Source organism: Pinus tabuliformis, chromosome 6, assembly GCF_031772625.1.
Source record: "Pinus tabuliformis cultivar Carrire ecotype Pingquan chromosome 6, CPIR1, whole genome shotgun sequence".
Taxonomy (NCBI): Eukaryota; Viridiplantae; Streptophyta; class Pinopsida; order Pinales; family Pinaceae; genus Pinus; species Pinus tabuliformis.
This window is the reverse complement of record NC_142292.1, coordinates 196,417,372-196,440,475: the sequence shown is the minus strand read 5'-3', so window position 1 is coordinate 196,440,475 and position 23,104 is coordinate 196,417,372.

The window sequence follows — 23,104 nt, the reverse complement described above, 5'->3', positions numbered from 1 at the left end:
TGGCTATGGAAATTGGCAAAGGAAAAGAGTGTATCACCCTCCTCACACATCTACCCAAGTAACCAACCTGCAGAGGTAAAAATGCGACGAGAGGATACTATGATTTGATTCGACCTCCTATTTGACCTTAAGGAAGTGGAATCGATGGAACACATCAACCAACTTATCCACATCAGCAACAAAAACTCGAGGAGACATGTCAGCCACTCAGAAATCTTGTCCTTGGGTCACACTGATGTTCTAGACATCTTAAGCCCTAGTCGCTCTCATGCTATAGGCATGAAAACATCCAAAAACCCAAATTCGCTCTCACAGGCTTGTCTACCAGCATTTAGAGACCCAATTTTCCAGTGTTATGCCAATGATCCTAGGATTTGAGCCACTTCTTTAGGCCTAGAGCCGAGGTCACTGCCCAGAATAGAATGCTAGCTTAAGATTATTCAAACAACAATGAAACATTGATGCAAAATAAATAATTTAAACAAGACCTTAATTAGATCCATACTAGCCATAATAGGCATTTTGTCAAACATGTCATCAAGATGTAACCTATAGGTGTAAACAACAAAATTAAGTGTAGGGATCTCATGCTTATCTGAGAATCACTATGAACCATTTTTCCCTCATGTCATTTGCTGCATTATCATCTATTATGCCGTAGATAAATTATCCATTCATTTACAAGTAAAAAAATGTTGAGAGACATACATAGCTGGTATCGTAAAGAATATATATAACCAACATAATATGGACAAAAATATCATAAGCATATCAACCATAAAATCCACATATAATTTAACGCATTTACACATGAAAATCAAGGGAATGAATTTCTTATTAATGAATTCAATAAACCAACTGGAGATGGGACTACCCCGTTCCACCTAACCATAGAATGGCTTAGCCAAATATCTCTTCAACCATTCACCGCCATGCCATATTACAAGCATGAATGTGGGACTCAAACCAAAGAACCAACTAGGGAATACCGAGGCTAAACCACCTCACCCTCATCAATAGAAACCAGGCTTTACTGTAATCCATCCTGGATCACTAGGCCAACACAATGAACACATAATAACATGCTTTACCATGATATTCTCTTGATCACTAGGACAAATAAGCATGGATGCCACTGGATTTCTCAACCTACACCATGAGGAATTTTCTTGCCTCCTAGTCTCTCAGGCTTTACCGCAATCCAAACCCAAATCACTAGGCCCTAAACTGAGAGCCACTCTCTAGGCTTTACTACATATCCCAAACCTGAGATTCTAGGCCCAACGGAGAGAAAACCACCTCTTGGCTTTATCCTATATCCTGCCATTTACCGGCAAGGATTCCTATGCCCACCGAGGCAACACAATCCTGGCTTTACTGCAACCCACAATTTGGCTCAAGCGTCACTAGGCCATGTGCTTTACCGTGATCCACAGTCTGGTTCAGGAACCACTAGGCCATGTGCTCTATCATTCAAAGATCCACCCCACTCGGCTTCGAATCCATCTAGAAATCCAGCTCAACCAAAACATGAGAACGCCATCACACCATGCCACCATGGCTATCCAGAAATGGCAAGGATAGGTTGAAAACACTATTACACCTGGATAAACCCATGCCATGATAGAAAAGAACCACATGCAATACCATGCATGCCAAATCTAGCAAGGAAAATACACATGCAAATTGATAACTACAATGAACCCTGCTATAACTACTTGATCCTGCCTTTCCCTGCTTGATCTTTGCTTCCTCTTACCTTCTTTGCCTTTCTTGCTCCAATGCCAAAATTTCTCCAAGAAAACTCTAAGTGTCTAAGAGTGAGAGATAGAGAGAGAATAATGAGAGAGCTCCAAAAATCAACTGAAAAAAGGTTACCAACTGATCATTAGAAGCTTTTTTATAATGAGGCCTCTATTTTCTTCATTTCCCATTATTTTCCTTCAATTTTCTCCTCACATGAAGCCTGTGACCTTTCACCTCCCTTTTCTCCTAATTTCCATTATTTTCATAAATAAATGTGCCAAAAATGCCATTTTGACTTCACAAAGCCTTAGCCATTGCCAACTTCCTTAGCCATAATAAACCAAATGAACACCCCCTAGGTTGTCTTGCCCAACATTAAGCTTGGAGTAAGTGTCCCATCAACCATTGTTACTATTTTGCCTTTATTTACTTTTATTACATGGAATTTTCTCCAAGGTTGTTACAAAACTCTCCCCCTTGGGGGACACCATCCTTGGTGTTAGACCACACCAAGACCTCAACAAAACTATTGAAAAACAAACATACTACCCATGGAGCCTTATAACATAGCTCGATGTAGTATTTACAATGATCACCCTGCTGAAATAAAACAAGCACAACAACATAATAACATGACATCATAATACATGCCACCCATATAGCTTATTGGAGCTTTCTAACAAATCTCATGGTGATATTTACATCCATATACATATGTACATATAGAAAAATCATCAAAACATATACCGAACAAATACCAAGACATATTCCAAAACACAATACCAAAACTTCTTTGCCTCAATCGACAAACATGGAAGGATACATAGCCTGCATTTGATTCGACATCTCCCATGTAGCTTCATTAGGCCCAAAGTGCTTCCATTGAACTTTAACTTGCTCGATTGCTCGTTTCCAGTACATGAGCACTTTTTTCTGCAATATACATTGAGGCTTCGACTGGAATTCTCCATTTGGTTCCACCTGCAATACAAACCAATCAATCACATGATCAACATCTTTAACATACTTCTTAACCAATGATACATGGAACACATCATGGAATTTCACTGTCAGAGGCAGTGAAAGTCGATAGGCTACTAGTCCAATCCTCTCACTGATACTGAAGGGTCCAAAAGATTGTGGTGCCATCTTGACACATGATCCAATCCACTAGGAGCTCTTCTTCGGTTTGATGCACAAGTACACATGTTCCCCAACCCGGAACTCCCTGAACATCTTGTTCCGATCTGCATTCCTTTTATTCCTATCATGTGTTGCCTTTAGATTTTTTTTATAACCTGAATTTCCTGTTCCATGTCTACGAACATCTCTGGTCCAATCAACACCCTATTAACCAGATCACTCTAACTGGCAGGAGTATTGAAACTCTACCCATACAATGACTCAAAAGGACTCATCCTCAATGACTCCTGATAACTTTTGTTGTATACGAACTCTACCAAGGGGAGATACTCTTCCCACTTTTGCTGTTGATGCATCACATAGATCCTCAACATGTCCTCCAATACTTGTTGACCCTCTCTGTCTGTTCATCTGTCTACAGATGATAAGCCATGTTGAAGGCTAGTTATGTGCCTAAACCTGCAAATAAATCCTTCCAAAACTTGGAAGTGAACTTTGCATCCCTGTATGTCACAATTTTCTTTGGAACACGATGTAACCTAAACACATCTCTGATGAATTCCTATGCCATGTCACTAGCTAAGAATGTTGACTTCACTAGAATGAAGTGTGCAACATTTTTCAACATGTCCACAACAACCATGATGGAATCATGGTGTCTCACTGTCTTCGACAACCCTGTGATGAAATCCATGGAAATGACCTCCCATTTCCATGATGGAATCACGATCAGTTATAGTAGTTCACTTGAATGTTTACACTCTACCTTTACTAACTGATAATCAAAACACCTAGCCACAAACTCTGCTACATCCTTCTTCAGATTCAGCTAATAATAATATCTTGTTACTCCTGTCAACGTCTTTTGATTACTTGGGTGACTTGAATAAGGTTTCGCATGAAACTATCTCAAGATCACCTTCTTGAGCTCACTGCTATCTGTCACATATATCCTATCTTTGAATCTGACCAATCCATCCTCTATAAGACAATAATCCATACTTTGTGCATCTGCACCTGTACCTGTCCCTATACTGCCACTTGTACCTATACTACTACATGTACCTATACTTGCACCTGTACCTATACCTGTAGTATCACCCGTACTTGTACAAACACCCTGCTACAACTTGTGCACAATTTCCATATACCTAACATCCTGCTGACCTGCTTGCAAGTTCCTATACTATAGATCTATCCCATTGGATCTCATAAATGCCAAGTGATTTACTTGTACCCGCCCACTGAGAGCATCTTCCACCCTATTCTCTTTAACTTTGATGTACCTTATCTCAAAATCAAACTCAATTATCGCAGCCAACCATCTAGCATACCTGGAATTCAGATTCAGCTAGTCAAACGAATACCTCAATCCAATGTGATCACTTATCAATACAAAACCTCCTGCCAAGAAGATATTGCCTCCACATTTTCAATGCATGTATGATCGTTTCTAACTCAAGATCATGTGTCAGGTAGTTCTTCTTGTGCTCATTTAGTGTCCATGACTCATAGCATACCACCTGTCCATCTTGCATAAGGAATCCACCAAGTCCTCTCTTGCAAGCATCTGTGCATAATACAAACTCTTTGTCCAGATCTACAATATGTAGCACTAGTGCATGTGTCAAGAACTGATTAAGCTGCTCAAAGCTAGCCTCCTACTCCTCTATCAATTAGAACTTATTACCTTTCCTTTGCAATGATGTAATAAGATAAGAAATCTGTGAGAAGTTCTTGACAGACCTCATATAATAGCCTGCCAGACCCATGAAATATCTCACCTCACCCACACTCTTAGGAGCTACCCACTCCATGATGGCTCTTATCTTCTCTAGATATACTGCAATGCCATCCTTGGAGACAACATGCCCCAAGTAATGTACCTCACTCTGAAATAACTACACTTTCTGAGCTTAGCATACAACTGATGCTCTCTCAACAACCTCAACACTGCTGCTAAATGCTCAACATATACTATATATCATCAATGAAAAAAATAACAAAATGATCCAAATATGGACACAACAAACTATTCATCAACAACATAAATGTACCTGGAGAATTAGTTAAGCTAAATAGAACTACAACAAACTAATAATTCCCATACTTGGTCCGGAAAGATGTCTTGTAAATGTCCTCCTCTTTGATGCATACCCGATGGTATCTTGATCTCAAGTTGATCTTGTAGAACACTGCTACTCCCTTCAGTTGATCAAACAAGTCATCAATCCTCGGAAATGAGTACCTATTCTTGATGGTCACTTTGTTCAACTACCTATAGTCAATGCATAATCTGAGAGTTCCATCTTTCTTCGTCACAAACAAGACCGGTGTGCCCCAAGGTGATACACTTGGCGTATTGTATCCCTGGTCTAACATTTCCTTCAACTGTAGCTTTAAATCAACTAACTCAGGCGTGCTCATCCTATAAGGTGCTTTTGATTCTGGAGCTACCCTTGACACTAACTCAATAGAAAAGTGTACCTCCATGTGAGGTGGAAACTATGTAATGCCCTCAGGAAATACATCCTGAAACTGCTGCAAAACTGGGTACCTTCTCAACACATCTGCATCCTCAACCTCCTTACCCTTATCACTAGAAATATGCACTGCAAATAACATTCATCCTTTCTTGTGGCTACACTTTTCTTGCATAGATATCACCATCCTAACTGATGTGGTTTTCTTCTTACCCTGCAAGACTCCTGGTTCCCCATTATCATCAACACATTCAATGGATTTTATTGAGAAGAGTTTTAGATAGTTTTAATAAATGGATCTATTAATAGGTTATTGATCTTGGTAGCTAAATACAAACAAGTAGTTTTTATGGTAACTTTATTTATATAGTTTTAATAAGAAAAAAGGCCTATTAATAACTAATTGATTCATACTCTTGATAGTTAAATACAAACATTACCTTTATTCAAATATGGTAATAAGTATAACGAAACTAACTTACAAATTAATTAACTAATTATTTTTTCTGCGTCCCTATCCCTTGGTCCAGTCTAGTTGCCCAGTCAAATATAGCCGTTTCCTAGTCAAACATAACCATTGGTCCAATATAGCTGTTTCCTAGTCAAATATAGCCATTGGTCCAATATAGCTGTTTCCTAGTCAAATATAGCCATTGGTCCAATATCGCTGTTTCCTAGTCAAATATAGTTGTTGGATGAACTGCTCCCTGTATTTAACATGCAATGATGATCTAGTTCTTCAACTTGTCCTGATTATGAACCACACTCGTTGGTTCGAAACGCGTCGAAAAATGAATTATGATATGATTTTTGTTGAAAACTCTTCTCAATAAACTTGTTATGGATCACAAAAGCCTAAATTTATTCAATGGATTTGTCATAACAGCCTACCTTGGTTCTATGAAGATACAACCAGTCCATGCCCATTGCCCAACAACATATTGTATGATCCAAACGGTAATACATTAAAATGTGCTGCGGGAGGAATACCACTCAAATCAAATGCACAAGATCTTACCTAGTGATGAACTCGCTTCTTTGTACCTGTATCCAACTATACTAACCAAGATTCTGCATGCAATTCCTTACTCAAACCACACTTATCCACCAAGTCAGGACTAACGTAGCTATAATTAGATCCAGGGTCAATCAAAATAGAAATAAACTGATCACAAAGCTTACCATCCATCTCAATGATAGATGTTTGGTGTTTTTCCTTCATGTTGTCCATTTCTGCATAAATACGAGGAATGCTCGACCCTACATCCCCAATAGTCAGCGCGCCCTGTGAATTGTATATCTGAAGCCTACCACCCTGATTCTATGGAAATATCTCTTAAGGAGTTCCTTGCCACATGTCCAACACTCCAAGCGACCAGTACCAACACCTCTATGATGCTGGTGCGACTCATGTCCCTGTCTAGTCGCATTAAACCTATTTTTCGGTACCATATTTTCTTTCTTATTTGCATTCTGAGGCCTTTTCCTCTTAGGCTACCATTTACCTTTACCTTTGTATTTTCCCTTCCATCCTTGCTGAGATTCATTCTTATACTTTTACTGTTCATAGAAATGCTTCAATTTCCCAATAAATTCCTCAGGTGACCGAGGTGCATCATACACAATCTGATATCTAAATGCTAATGGAAAACCACTGACAAATCACTGAATGTTATCCTTCTCATTAGTAAGATACAGTACATACCTAAATAGCTCCAGAAACTTGGTCATGTACTCTTCATCTGTCATTGATCCCATCTTTAGCTCATAGATTTTTTTGGCCTTACTGTCACAGTACCTTTCTGATAAGTATTTCTTCCGAAAAAGCCTCTTGAATTCCTGCCAACTCAGGTCATTTGTCCTAATGTCTCTGACCCGCTTAACATATTCCCACAAAATGTCTTCTTTCCCTTTCAAGTTGAAGATCACTACTCTGACCTTCATGTTATCTGTAATCATATAGCTAAAAGAATTTGTTCATCCCAAGTATCCAAGACTCCACATATTCCAGCTTCTTCACATCTCCATCAAAAGTAGGTGTCTTTGCTTTCTTAAATCATATGGTAAGTATCCCATATCATTCCTCCTGTAAGGATGATAATAATGATGACCATGACGTATATTAGAACCATAACTATAATAGTACCTATGCTCATCACTCCTTCTATCTAGAGTGTCCAACAACCTGCCATCTCTCATCGTATTAGATCTATCTAACCTGTATCTACCAGGAGACCTACTACCATATGCCCCATTAGTTTTATCCTCATGTCCATGGTTGATCTGAAGTGGCCCTTGTCGCTGCAAGTGTGACAAACTCTGAAGGAGTATATCATTAACCTTTATTTGTTTCCTTATGCCTGTATGATCCGGTCATTATCTACCTTACAACTCCCTATCTCTTCCTTCAAGATTCTCAATGTGTTTTCCAAATCAGAAGAGTGCCCCACACCACTCTTCCCATCTAATTCATTGGGATATTCTATGTAGTCTACCACCTTGGTATCCATTTGGTCTCTTTCCTGCAATGCATAATATGACATATAAACCAAATCAAAATAAATCAACGTACCTTAGTATAATTTAGGGAGGATACCTTGCCTGCAATATCATCAAATTAGCATGATACATGTATAACATAATCATAACAACATATAGACATATAAAAAGTAAGTGCATCAATGCATAATCATCACTCTAGTTAGGGTCCAGTCATCAATGCGCCATATAAACAATGCATGCTATGACCTCATGAATGACAAAAAACATTACTCCATTGGACACATTTCCGCATGCAATCATCAACATGCATAAGCAATGCTAAATCAAGTACACATACGCATAGATGCATGCAGTAAAGCATAAACGATCAATCCTTGTAATCAACCTACAAGACTGATGCATGTAATCAAAACATTCAGGAATGCACCAGACATATAAGGATGTGGTCAAGTGACATATAATCAACATGTAAGTGACATATAACCATATGAAACCAATCATATACTCATGATGATGCATTCCACAAAATCAATCATCAAGTTCCTCTTGAAAACCTTACGACCATCATCATCAACATCAAGAAAATGCAACAAGCACATGGAATGTAAGTGTAAGAGACACACATGCGACTAACATGCATGCATAACCAACACACACCACCCATCTAGTCCGAGGTGTGAACCATGCTCTGATAACACTCTGTAACACCCTCCTCACACATCTACCCAAGTAACCAGCCAACTAGGGTAAACATGCGATGAGAGTCTACTATGATTTGATTCGACCTCCTATGTGACCTTAAGGAAGTGGAATCGACATAAAACATTGACCAACCTATCCAAATCAGCAACATAAACCTCAGGATACATGTCGGCCACTTAGACATCCTATGCCTGGGTCATATTGATGTTCTAGACATCTTAAGCCTTAGTCGCTCTCATGCTATAGGTATGACAGTGTCCAGAAACCCACGGTCGCTCTAACAGTCTTGCCTACCAGTGTCCAGAGACCCAATTTTCCAATATTATTCTAGCGACCCCGGGATTTGAGGCACCATTTTAGGCCCAGAGCCCAAGTCACTGCCCAAAATGGAATGACAACTTAAGATCAATCAAATAATAGGGAAACAATGATGCAATTTTTTTTAAACAAGACCTTAATTAGACCCCTACTAGCCATGAAAAACAATAGTCAAACATGTCATCAACATGTAACCTACAGGTGTAAACAACATACTTAAGTGTAGGGATCTCATACTTATTTGAGAATCGATATGAGCCATTTTTCCTTCATGTAATTTGCACCATTATCATCTATTAGGCCATAGATAAATTATCCATTCATCTACAAGTAAAAACATGCTGAGAGCCATACATAGATTTTGACATAAAACATACATATAACTAGCATAATAGGGACATAAATACCATGAGAATATCAGCCATAAAATCCACATATACATCAGTATATTTACACATGAAAATCAAAGGAATGAATTTTTCATTAATGAATGCAATAAATCAACCGGAGATGGGACTACCACATTGTGGTGTAGGTAAATCCTCTCTGCGGACAGAGATGATCCCTCTAGTGCAAGAGTTGGTCTAGCCGCAAACAAGACAATTTAATGGAAATTTCCTACGATTAGAATAAAATAAAAAGGCCTACCTATTATAGTGCTAATCCACTTGATGTTGATCTTGTTTCCTTGCTCCAACTTCCTTTCATTCAAATACTTGAAACAAACATGCAAGAAACAATGACAAATCTGATAGCATAAAATCAAATCCAATCTACTTAAAAGGTTAAGGAGTTCTAAGCTATCAAATGTAATATTACACTTGATATAAGAAATAAACCATTAGTTGTATTAAAATAAACTTCAAAGAGAAATACAACTGAAGCCTTGGCGTTGGAGATCTCCTTTGTGATATCCAAGTCATGCTACATGCCTTTTCATCACTCTTTTCCTCCTCTAGCTTGACATGAAATGGCTTCCAAGCTCTAACTATCTCTCCTCATGCTTTAGCTACCAAAGACTAGTCTTTTGTCATCAAATATTAATCTTCTTCTACCAAAAGTTAAAGATTTCATAATTTTGCAGCTAGTTTGTATATTGTATTGTAACTAAAAAGGGTAAGAGGAAGTGGTTTATATAGGGAGAGGAGGATAAGAATGAGATCCACTCAAGGTGGAAGAAGGTCCTATCTCCTTGGGAAGGTCCACTTTTAATGGGGAAAGAACCTTACATGGAGTTCTTGGCCCTTATCCAACCAAACAAACATCCAGCACATCGCCACTAGAAGTTTCTAGACATGAAACTTCGTTTCCTTTTATAAAAACTTTCCAAAAGTAGATCGACGTGGGTATTGTGTTGGCATTATGATTTAGGTTTGGCGCTATGGCACAAGTGTTTTACTTGATGGCAACCCACTCAAGTGGCAAAACTCTGTTCAAGCTCTCAAAATGATTGAAAAAAAGGGTTTGCAGGTGCAGTGTTCAAAAGGTGCGGACCCGCAGGTACGCCGACCAAGAAGTGCGGACATATCCGCAGGTGCTCCATTCAGAAGGTGTGGACCCCAGTTCACTCACTCCAATGCAGAGAAGCGCGCACACGTGGGGTTTCTTATGTTTGGCCCTTGGTATTTAGCCCGCCGATCATGATCCTATGGTTTTGGTCCGTGGTATAGGATCTAAAGTGTTGAACCCCGGTTTGGATCCCTTGTATTGGTTTTCGATGGTTTTGTCCCATGGTGTGAATAAGGGCTTGCCTATAAAAAGGAAAGGAGATCACTTGGCTAGTCACTTGTGAAAATTTGAATATATTAAGATCTGAAATTTTGGGTAATCGATTTTAAAAGCTAGATCTAAATCAAAGTGAAATCTATTATGTGGAAGGCGGATCTGTTGATAGGGCATGATCTCTTGGGTGTGTGATCAGATCGGTGGATCTGACAATCTGTGGTACATTTGTGGACTGTTAATTAGGGTCAATTTGGAGGTCCGCAGGCGATCCACAACTCAGGTGCAGAGGTACGCAGGACAAAAGAAGGCACAGTGCGGAGGTACGCAACGCATCAGAAGGCACAGGTGCGGAGATACGCAGTGCGACAGAAGGTTCAGTGCGTGGGTACGCAGAGAAGCGGAAGGATCAGTGTGGAGGCACGCTGTCGGTCAGAAAGTGCAGGTGTGGATCTGAGCAGTGGCACGCAGTAACACAGAAGGGCTAAGTGCAGTGGTACGCAGAGCATAAGACGGATCGTGTGCGGATCTGCGCAGTCAAGGCACAGAAGAACTACGGATATCCGCAGGCTGCTATTGGTGAAGTTGCGGATCCCTTTTGATATAATTATTGACTACCTTTTATCTATTGCTGCAGAGTCTGGGTTTAGATTTCTGGTATTACTTTTCTATTTATAGCATCTGAGAAGTTGGGTGATTCATTGGTTGATTGTATAAGGAGATTGGGTGATTCTCATGTACTTGATGATTATTTGATCTTCTTGGATCCAGTCTGAAAATTAATGAAACGTGGTCCTTAAAGAAGTAAAAGAGCTAAGGGGGTTGTAGCTCCCTTCCAGGAGAGACTGGAAAACAAGAGAGGGTTGTAGCTCTCTGCATGTTGCAGCCTGCGTACTGGTAAAGGACTGCACCAGTACAAAATCATTGTAAAAGAAGTTTCTAATTGAAAGAAGATAGAGACATATTGCAGGAGGTGGTTTTCACCCACATTGGGTTTCCACCTTATATCTGGTGTTCTTTGGTGTGATTATCTGTTCTTTCTCATTATTATATGGTATTGACATACAAACTAATGATCAATATTTGAAGAATAAATTAATTGAAAAGAATTTGATAATAATGATTCACCCCCCTCTTAGTATTATTTCCAACAATTGGTATCAAAGCAGGTCCTTCTGAAGAAGCTTGATCTCTTGAAGGAAGTTCTATCATCATGAGCAACTACGAGAGGGAAGCATCAATGAAGCCACCAATTTTTGATGGGACAAACTTCGTATATTGGAAGGTAAGAGTTACTGCCTATCTTCAATCTCTTGGTACAGAAGTCTAGGATATCATAGACACAGGGTATGATTTTCCATCAGCAACTCCTACAGATCCGGCTGAGAAGAAGAAATATGAAACAAATGCAAAGGTGGTCAATACTCTTCTAGGATGTCTATCTCAATCAGAATTTGTGAAGGTTATGCAGTATAAATCCACAAAAGAAATATGGGACAAGATTGTTTTGAGCTATGAAGGAGATGATCAGGTAAAACGAGAAAAAATTCCAACCCTCAGAATTCAGTATGAAAATCTCAAGATGTACAATGATGAAAGTGTGGCTAGCTATTTTCTTCGTGTAGATGAGATTGTTAATTGTATGAAAAATTTGGGTGAAGAAATAAAAGAGGCTGTTGTGGTTGAAAAAGTTCTAAGATCTTTGTCCCCTAGGTTTGAATCTAAAGTTTCTACAATAGAAGAAAAAGAGAATCTACAAAACCTTAAAATGTCACAGCTGCACGGAATTCTAACTGCTTATGAAATGAGGAAAGGAGGTCCATCAGATAGGAGAGAAGCTGCCTTCAAGGCTTCAAGCAAAGGAGATTACTATGAGTCAGGACACGTGTCAGAAGAAGAAGAAGAATCAAATTTTGTCAGAAATATTCAACGGGGTACTGGAAGATTCAGAGGTAAGTCACCTTTCAAATGTTTTGCTTGTGGAAGAGTAGGTCACTATGCTGCCAAATGTCCTCATAAGGATAAGATTGACAAGGGGAAGGAACCTGTTAGATGGAACAAGAAACATAATGCAAATAAGAAAAGCTATTACACTTATGAAGACAGTGATGGACTATCAAATAGTGATGAAGATGAATGAGGTAATAACTATAAACTTTTAATGGCTTTTGAAGATGATGATTACATGGATGCTATAGATGTGGATGGCTTTTATGAAGAGATTTCTAGACTCAAGACATGTTTAGAAGAAAAGAATGTGATCATTGATACTCTGCAATTTCAACTTGATGAAAAAGAAAAATTTCTTGAGAAGTTAGAATGTGAAATTGCTGGCCTTAGAAAAGAAATTGAGAAAACAAAGGCTCTTAATCTTAAATTTGTTAAAGGATCTGAAACTCTGGATGAGATTATCAATGTACAACGTTCTCCACTAATCAAGACAGGTCTGGGGTATAATGGAGAAACATCTCAAGGATCCACCTCAAAGAGTTATCTCAATGTAGCAAGAAGGAATGAGAAAAAACCCAATGGAGATCACCAGGTAAAACAGGGACGAATCACATCAAGAATAAACAAAGACTACCAAGTAAATCAGGGGCAATCCACCTTAAGGATGAACAAAAGCTACAACCAGCCATAGGTAAAATCTTCTCAATTTGCCTCAAGAATGGATGAAAATAGAAACTACAATCATTTGGCAGGTAGATTTGATAATCACAGAAGTTTCTTCAATGGGCAATGTTTCTCTTGCCATAACTTTGGCCACAAAGTAGCTCAATGTATTGCCTATAAAACAATTATGACTAGAGAATCTCAAAAACAAGGAAATATGTCTGGGATCATGAAAAGGACTTATAACAACTTTTCGGCCCTTGAAAATGAAATTGAATGTTCTATTTGTAATAACTTTGGTCATGAAGATTCTGAATGTAGGGGCAGGTTTTGGCATACAAAGGAACAAGCCTCAAGTACCAAAACATGGAGAATAAAGGAACCACAACCAGAAAGATGTGGGATAGCTTTTTATGCAGAAGGACAAGAAAATCAATGGTACATCGACAGCAGATGTTTGAAGCATATGACAGGTGATAAAGAAAAACTTGAATCATATACTGCTTTAGAAAAGGGAAAGAAAGTTTCTTTTGGAAATGATACCCCTGTAGCCATAAAAGGAAAAGGTACTGCTCAGTTGAAAGAAAAGCTCAAAGCTGGAAATGTTTTGTATGTTGATAGCTTGAAGCATAATCTACTGATTGTCAGTCAGATGTGCGATCAAGGAATCGAGGTAATATTTCGATCAAATGAATGTAGTGTTTGTGATATTGATACAGGAAAAACAGTGATCAAAGGCAGAAGAGCTCCAAATAATCTATACATATTTGAAGAAGGACAACAACAATGCTATTTGAGAAAGGATGGTGAACACTAGTTATGGAACCAGAGGTTTGGGCATCTAAGCTTTTCAAAAATAAGGAAAGCATGCAAATACCAAGAAGTTCGTGGTCTTCCAGATATCAAAATTCCAGACAACACCATATGCAAATCATGTCAGTTTGGTAAGCAAACCAGAACTAACTTCCCTGAGAAGGAAGGATCAGCCAGCAGGCCTCTTGAACTAGTCCATACAGATGTATGTGGTCCATTTAGGACAAGGTCACCTCGAGGAGAAGAATACTTTATATTATTCATTGACGATTTCTCCAGGATGGTTTGGTTGGGACTTATGAAACACAAGGACGAAGCATTCGAAAAATTCAAATCTTTCAAAGCCTTGGCTGAAAACGAATCAGATTACAAAATTAAGTGCCTCAGGTCTAACAGAGGAGGGGAGTTTACCTCAAATGAATTTTTTGATTTCTGTGAAGAACATGGAATAAGAAGGGAATTCTCTACAGCTAGGACTCCTTAGCAAAATGGAGTGGTGGAAAGGATGAATAGAACGGTTCAACAAATGGATCGTGCTATGCTTGATGAGTCTAGAACTCCCTCAACCTTCTAGGGTGAAGCTGCATTTGCTGCGGTTGTTATTCTCAACAAAGAAAATGTCCGAGTGAACAGCACTCAAACTCCTCATGAGCTCTGGTATGGTGAGACTCCTTCGGTAAAGCATTTCAAAATTTTTGGAAGCAAATGCTATATTAAGAATAATGATGAACAACTTGGCAAACTTGAACCTAGAGCAGATGAAGGCATTCTCCTTGGTTATTCTCCCCACAACAAAGCATATAAGTGTTACAATAAAAGACTTGGAAGAATTGTTGACAGCATTGATGTGGTGGTTGATGAAAAAGGAAACATTCCTAGGCAAGTAAATTATGAAAATATCGAAGAGGATGAAGACTACTCTCCAAATTAGACTGAAGATGAAGAAGAACCTCAAGAGGCACCAGAGGAACAGACAAGGATAGAAGAGAAGACTACATCTAGGTATGTTCAAAAGAATCATCCAGAATCTCAAATCTTGGGGCAAAAGGAGGCAGGCGTACAAACAAGAAGAACAATTGCAGAAGCTTCAAGCTATTTGGCATTACTCTCCTCCACTGAACCACAAAATGTAAGAGAGGCATGCAAAGATGAATGCTGGGTCAAGGCAATGGATGAAGAACTTGAGAAGATTGAAAAGAACAACACTTGGGAGTTGGTTCCTAGACCAAAATATAAGAATGTCATAGGGACAAAATGGATCTTCAAAAATAAGTTGAATGAAAATGGGGAAGTAATTAGAAACAAGGCCAGACTTGTTTGTAAAGGGTATGCTCAACAAGAAGGAATAGACTTTGAAGAAACTTTTGCTCCTGTTGCAAGACTTGAGGCCATCCGAATGTTCCTTGCTCTCTCAAGCTTTCAGAAGTTCAAAGTATTTCAAATGGACGTGAAATCAGCCTTTCTGAATGGAGACTTAGAAGAAGAAGTATACATTGAGCAGCCAGATGGTTTCATTCTTGGGAATGATCCAAATCTTGTATGCAGACTGAAAAAGGCTCTCTATGGTCTTAAACAAGCTCCAAGGGCTTGGTACTACCGTTTGGACAAATACCTTCATCAACAAGGTTTTTCAAAAGGATTAGCAGATAGCAATCTTTATATAAAAATTGAAAATGACAAATTTCTAATACTTGTTGTGTATGTAGATGATATTATCTTTGGCAGCAATGAAGAAGCTATGAGTCAAAGCTTTGCCTTGGTGATGCAGAAAGAATTCGAAATGTCTTTGCTTGGAGAACTGACATACTTTCTTAGTTTTCAAATCCAACAAAATGAAGACGGTATCTTTTTGTCTCAAACCAAGTATCTCAAGCATATCTTGAAGAAATATGGCATGGAAGATGCAAAAACAGTATGTACCCCCATGGTTATAGGATGCAGCCTCAGTGCAAATGATGAGTCAGCAGTAGTGCATCAGCCAACCTATAGATCTATGATTGGAAGTCTACTTTATTTGACAGGTACCCGACTAGACATCATGCATGCAGTGGGAATAGTTGGAAGATTTCAGGCAAATCCAAAGGAAACTCATCTTCAGGCAGTGAAGAGAATTTTCAATTATCTTCAAGGAACTCAAAACTATGGCTTATGGTATCCTAGAGATACAAATCTCACACTTCATGCTTATACAGATGCAGATTGGGCTGGAAGCGTGGATGACAGGAAGAGCACAAGTGGTGGTGCATTCTTTATGGGTTCCAGATTAGAATCTTGGTTCAGCAAGAAACAAAGTTCGATTGCTTTATCTACAGCTGAAGCAAAATATGTGGTTGCTGCATCTTGCTGTACTCAACTCCTTTGGATGATGCAGACCTTGCAGTATTTTCAAATCACTTGTACACCACCTATCTCCATTCTATGTGATAATACAAGTGCTATCAGCATTTCAAAGAATCTGGGCATGCATTCAAAGACCAAGCATATACCTATCAAATATCATTTTCTTCGGGAACAAGTGCTTGAACAAAAGGTCAAGTTGGAGTATGTTCCTTGCAAGGAACAAGTTGCGGATATACTCACCAAACCATTGCCCAGGGAGACCTTTGAATACCTCAGGCAAAAGCTGGGGGTTGTTGATGCATCATTTTGTTGTTGAATCTCATCTGTTTCAGAGATTGTTGGTTGTACGCACATTTCATATGGGGTATATGCGTACATTTGCTGGGCTACAGATTGGTCGAAGATAGAATGGCACAGGTCCAGGGGGAGCATATATTCTTCTAATAATGCATTGTTGGCATTATGGTAGAAGATCTTGGAGGAAGTACAGAAGGAGAACATGGATGTTGATATGACTATTGCTGCTATTATGTCTCTATCTCTCTTGTCAAGGTCACTTATGGTGTTTGGTGGATTATGGTTCTTCTTGAAGAATTTTTCTTTTGTAGATCTGGTCTATAGTCAGGGGGAGCTCATTCAGAAATTTAAGCAGGCACTCAGGGGGAGTATGGACAGCAAAGGAAGAGAATACCTTGGTCCACCCTTTGCCCTTGATGTCAAAGGGGGAGAATGACTTTGAGGATATTGGGGTTGCCATCAAGTCCAAAGGGGGAGATTGTTGGCATTATGATTCAGGTTTGGCACTATGGCACAGGTGTTGTACTTGATGGCAACCCACTCAAGTGGCAAAACTCTATTCAGGCTCTCAAAATGATTGAAAATAAGGGGTTCGCAGGTGCAGTGTTCAAAAGGTGCGGACCGCAGGTACGCCGACCAAGAAGTGCGGACATATCCGTAGGTGCTCTCGTTCAGAAGGTGTGGATCCCAGTTCACTCACTCCAATGCAAAGAAGAGCGCACACGTGGGGTTTCTTATGTTTGGCCCTTGGTATTTAGCCCGCCGATCATGATACTATTTGGTCCGTGGTATAGGATCTAAAGTATTGAACCCCGGTTTGGATCCCTTGTATTGGTTTTTGATGGTTTTGTCCCATGGTGTGAATAAGGGCTTGCCTATAAAAAGAAAAGGAGATCACTTGGCTAGTCACTTGTGAAAATTTGAATATCTTAAGATCTGAAATTTTGGGTAATCGATTTTAAAATCTAGATCTAAATCAAAGTGAAATCTGTAATGTGAAAGGAGGATCTGTTGATAGGGCGTGATCTCTTGGGTGCGTGATCACATCGGTGGATCTGACAATTTGTGGTACATTTGTGGACTGTTAATTAGGGTCTATTTGCAGGTCCGCAGGCGATCCATAGCTCAGGTGCGGAGGTACGCAGGACAGAAGAAGGCACGGTGTGGAGGTACGCAACGCATCAGAAGGCGCAGGTGCAGAGATACGCAGCCTGACAGAAGGTTCAATGCGTGGGTATGCAGAGAAGTAGAAGGATCAGTGTGGAGGCACATTGTCGGGCAGAAAGTGCAGGTGCGGATCTGAGTAGTGGCACGCAGTGCCGTAGAAGGGCTAAGTGCGGTGGTACGCAGAGCACAAGACGGATCAGGTGCGGATTTGCGCAGTCAAGGCACAGAAGAACTACGGATATCCGCAGGCTGCTATTGGTGAAGTTGCGGATCCCTTTTGATATAATTATTGACTGCCTTTTATCTATTGCTGTAGAGTTCTGGGTTTAGATTTCTGGTATTACTTTTATGTTTACAACATTCTGAGAAGTTGGGTGATTCATTGGTTGATTGTATAAGGAGATTGGGTGATTCTCATGTATTTGATGATTATTTGATCTTCTTGGATCCAGTCTGAAAATTAATGAAACGTGGTCCTTAAAGAAGTAAAAGAGCTAAGGGGGTTGTAGCTCCCTTCCAGGAGAGACTGGAAAACGAGAGAGGGTTGTAGAGCTCTGCATGTTGCAGCCTACGTACTGGTAAAGGACTGCACCAGTACAAAATCATTGTAAAAGAAGTTTCTAATTGAAAGAAGATAGAGACATATTGCAGCAGATGATTTTCACCCACATTGGGTTTCCACCTTATATCTGGTGTTCTTTGGTGTGATTATCTGTTCTTGCTCATTATCATATGGTACTGACATACAAACTAATGATCAATATCTGAAGAATAAATTAATTGAAAAGAATTTGATAATACTGGTTCACCCCCCTCTCAGTATTATTTCCAACATATTGGGCTAACAGTAGTGCAGATCGGCGCAAGTCACAATGTTAAACTCTGCAAATCGGTGCAGGTGAGACACTGGGAAAGAGCGATGATCTTAAAAATTGGGTTTTAATAAGGATTCTCTGGAAATGTTCTGAAGGGAGTGGGGACTACTTTCTTCAAACTTTAAGGGATGCAAGGGCATGGGTTTCATGGTGAAAGTATAACACAATGTTCACTACTAGGGTTCTCCAGGATCAGGAATGGGGAGTGACAGGAGAGTGAAAAATTACTTTGTAACAGATGCCCCCTAAAGCATGAAGTCAGAGCTAAGAGTGATGCTGAAATGCTTTAAGATGGGGCGAGGACTTGGAATACCAACATCGGAAGACCTGCAACTAAAACATACATGTGCATATATGAAATATGATAGTCATGCCTGATAAACATGAGAGGCATATAACAATACATGAATCCATGGTATAGGCACAACTATCCATCAAGAAAAGGATCATGTGCATGAATCCTTGGCATGGATGCAACCATCCGAATGATGGGATTATATGATATAGATCCACAACATGGGCACAACCATCTGCATAGAGAGGATCAAAATGAAAGACCCACGGTATGGTTCCAGCCATTCGACTAAAGAATCATGTATGTCATCATGAATGACTCATCACTCCTCGCAGCCTGGAATTTTGTGATCTAAGCCCAGGGTCTTGCACTCCAACATGACCCAATCAAAGCATAAATTCTAACATGTGAATAGACGTACTGAAGTTGAACATGCTAGAAAATCACTTGATTACTGGCCAATGATGTGAACCATTAACAAGCGCGAGAGAAACCACCCATAATGTCAATGGCTCTCACGGTAATATCAATACAATTCACGAAGTGTGAATAAGGAAATGAAGTCGAACACCTATGAAGTCACTCAATCGAGGGCCAATGATGAGAACTTGTTGTCGAGTCGAAGAAATTTCCATTGAGGCATGCAAGCTCTAAGGTACTGGAAAAGAGTTTCTAGATCAACTTCCTAGATAATGAGCTGAAGTTGGCAGGAAGAAATTCATCGAAGGAAGATCATAATGGATCCTTCATCATCGGCACGAAATGAGAAACACAATGAATGAGAGTAATCCAAGAATGTGATAGATGATCAGACAATGTACGGGCAAGAAGACTTCTCTTGAACATGTGGATGACACAACTCCATAGTTTGGTAGCATTTTACATCATAGGATTAAAGGTGATGATGACGTGGTAGAGATCAAATGATAGGTTAAAATGGATAAACCAAACTTGGGAAGGAAAGTGACAGAGTGAGGATGTCCCAAAACGTGACACGAACAACAAATGAGTGTCGATGTTCAAGAGCGACATGCTGCCTCAAGTGAAGAATACAATTGATAAAATACTTCCAATTTCCCCCCACTATTTCTGGTGAGTACCTGAGTTATTTTTGAAATACAAGCTTGAAGGGGATGGTATATGCTTGTAATATAAGCCTATCCTTCGGATGGATCCTACCTAGTAAATTTTAACGAGCCCTAGGAAGGATAAGCTCGATCTCGTCATAATGACAAGTCCTAGGTGAAACTTGACATCTTTTTTCATTTTTTAGAGAGTTTGAAAAAGACATAGAAAAGAAAACTCCAAAGGTCCCTTTTCGTAAATTTGTCTCTCGATCCCGAAAAGGTAGAAAAAAATACTTGAGAGAACCTCCCAGTCATGTTTGAATAAGTTATTCCTTTTTCGTAAATAGTTTATCCCAACTCGAAAAATGGGTAAACGTATACTGGGTAAACAACGTTTCAGAATTGTTTACGAGGTCAAAACAACAAGAGCTCGATAATATTTTCGTGTTTTGAGAGTTAAAAAAGAGCTTAAATCAAACTCCCCATTTTTATTTATTTTAACGAGTTAAAAGGGGAAAAATACTCGACAATCTTTTCATATTTTTATAGTTAGAAAAGAGCTCAAAGAGGACTCCCTACTTTTATTTACTTTAATGAGTCTAAAAGGGAAAAAATACTCGGCAATCTTTTCAATTTTTACGAGTAAGAAAAGAGCTTAAAGGTGACTTGTCCTGGAGGCACAAGTGATATAAAGGGTAGCAACATGTTATGAAACCAGCTCAAGAAAAGATAGAAAAGAAAGATCAACACCTTAGAATTCAGCCTCTTCGAGGGGGAAACCTCCTTTACATTACATAAATGAACAATTCTCCGATGATACAAATGACAAAACCTCCTTTCTATATATAGGAGTCTAAGGAGTCATAATATAATCCAGCCGACCTAACAATAATAATATAAAGCCACAAAAATAACAATAGAGGGATTCTATGGGGCACAGAAATAACAATATGGGGGTAATAGGGGCACAACAATATAAATAAGGGGTATAACTACAATAGTAATGGGGTAATCACTAGTATTATAGGGACTCAACATGCCCCTCTCCTTCAAAAAAGTGTTGTCCTCAATGCTTGAGTAGTTCTGGATACTTCTGCATAAAATTCTCATCCTCCCATGTGGAATCTTCAGCGGATAAGTTCTTCCACTTGATAAGATACTCTGAAATTGATTGATTTCGTAGCTGTCGAGTTCTTGTTTCTATGACTGCTTCCGGTTCCAATATAATTTTTCCTTCCTCGTCAAGTTCTGACAATATTGTTTGAACTGGGAGCTTGTCGCCTATAACCTTCTTTAAACATGAAACATGGAAAACTGGGTGCAATCGAGAAGCTGCAGGAAGCTCCAATTTGTATGCCATAGTACCAATCTTTTCCAACACCTTGTACGGACCATAATACTTTGGTGATAATTTATTATCCTTCTTAGCTTGCTTTAGGGACATTTGCTTATATGGTTGTAGCCGTAGGAATACCCAATCACCTACATCAAAACTTCTTTCACTGCGATGTTGATCTGCCTGTTGTTTCATTCTATTTTGTGCCAACACGAGGTTATCCTTTAAGAGTTGGAGGACTTGTTGTTGATGTTCGATGTGATGTTCCACTGCCTGAACCTTAGAATTTTCTCTTAAATATGATGTGATTGATGGTGGTTGGTACCCATAAAGTGCCATAAATGGGGTCATTTTTGTTGCTGTATAGAAGGAAGTGTTATACCACCATTCAACCAGAGGCAACCATTTGACCCATTGTGTCTGTTTATCAGATACAAAGCAACGAAGATATCCTTCCAAACATTTGTTTACTATCTCAGTTTGCCCATCAGATTGAGGATGATAAGATGAGCTATGAGCTAACTGAGTACCAAGACAAGAAAATAATTTTGTCCAAAAATTTCCAGTGAAAATGGGATCTCTGTCACTTACAATAATCTTTGGGTTTCCATGTAGCTTTTGAACTGTTTCCATAAATGCAGTAGAAACTGTACTGGCTTTAAATGGATGTGATAATGCACAAAAGTGTGCATACTTGGTAAGTCTGTCAACTACCACCATGATGACACTCTTTCCCTCAGACTTGGGTAAACCTGTGATAAAATCCATTGAAACCTCCTCCCAACGTTGGCTTGGAATGGATAAAGGTTGTAATAGACCCGGTGTCTTAATTGTTTCAACTTTATTTTGTTGGCAAACCAAACATTCCGCCACAAACTTTTGAATATCTGATTTAAGGCCATCCCAAAAAAATTCCTTCTTAACCTTGTGGTAAGTTTTTAAAAATCCTGAGTGCCCTCCTAAGGGAGAAGTGTGCAATTCCATAAGAATCTTTTGTTTTAGCTGGGAATTCTTACAGAGGTATAAGCGATCTTTGTACCATAACGAATCATTTTGCCAGCTAAATGTATCAGAAGTACTGGAATCTTGTTGTAGCTTTCGAATAAGTGCCCACACTTCTTCGTCATTCTTCCATTCCTCCTTTGCTTCGTTTATCCAATCTGGTTGGATAATAGAAATGGCACACAACAATGCTTCCATATCCTCATCCTTTCTTGAGAGTGCATCTGCCACCACATTTTGCTTCCCTTTTTTGTAGATGATTTCAAAGTCATAACCCAACATCTTTGTGACCCACTTTTGTTGCTCTTCAGAGGATAATCTTTGTTCTAAAAAGTATTTAAGGCTATCATGATCCGTTTTTACCTTGAAGTGTCTTCCCATTAGGTAGGGTCGCCATTTCTTAAGTGCATGGAGTATTGCCAACATTTCCTTCTCATAAATAGCTTTGCTTAAAAACTTTCCCTTGATTGGACGACTTTCAAAAGCAATGGGTCTTTCATCTTGCATTAGAACAACACCAATTCCATTTCCTGAAGCATCACATTCCACAATAAAGGTTTTTGTGAAGTCCGGTGTAGCTAAGACCGGTGCTTGGCACATTGCCTCTTTAAGATGTTTAAAGGCCTTTGTTGCTTCCGGAGTCCATGAAAATGAATCTTTCTTCAATAATGTTGTTAGAGGTG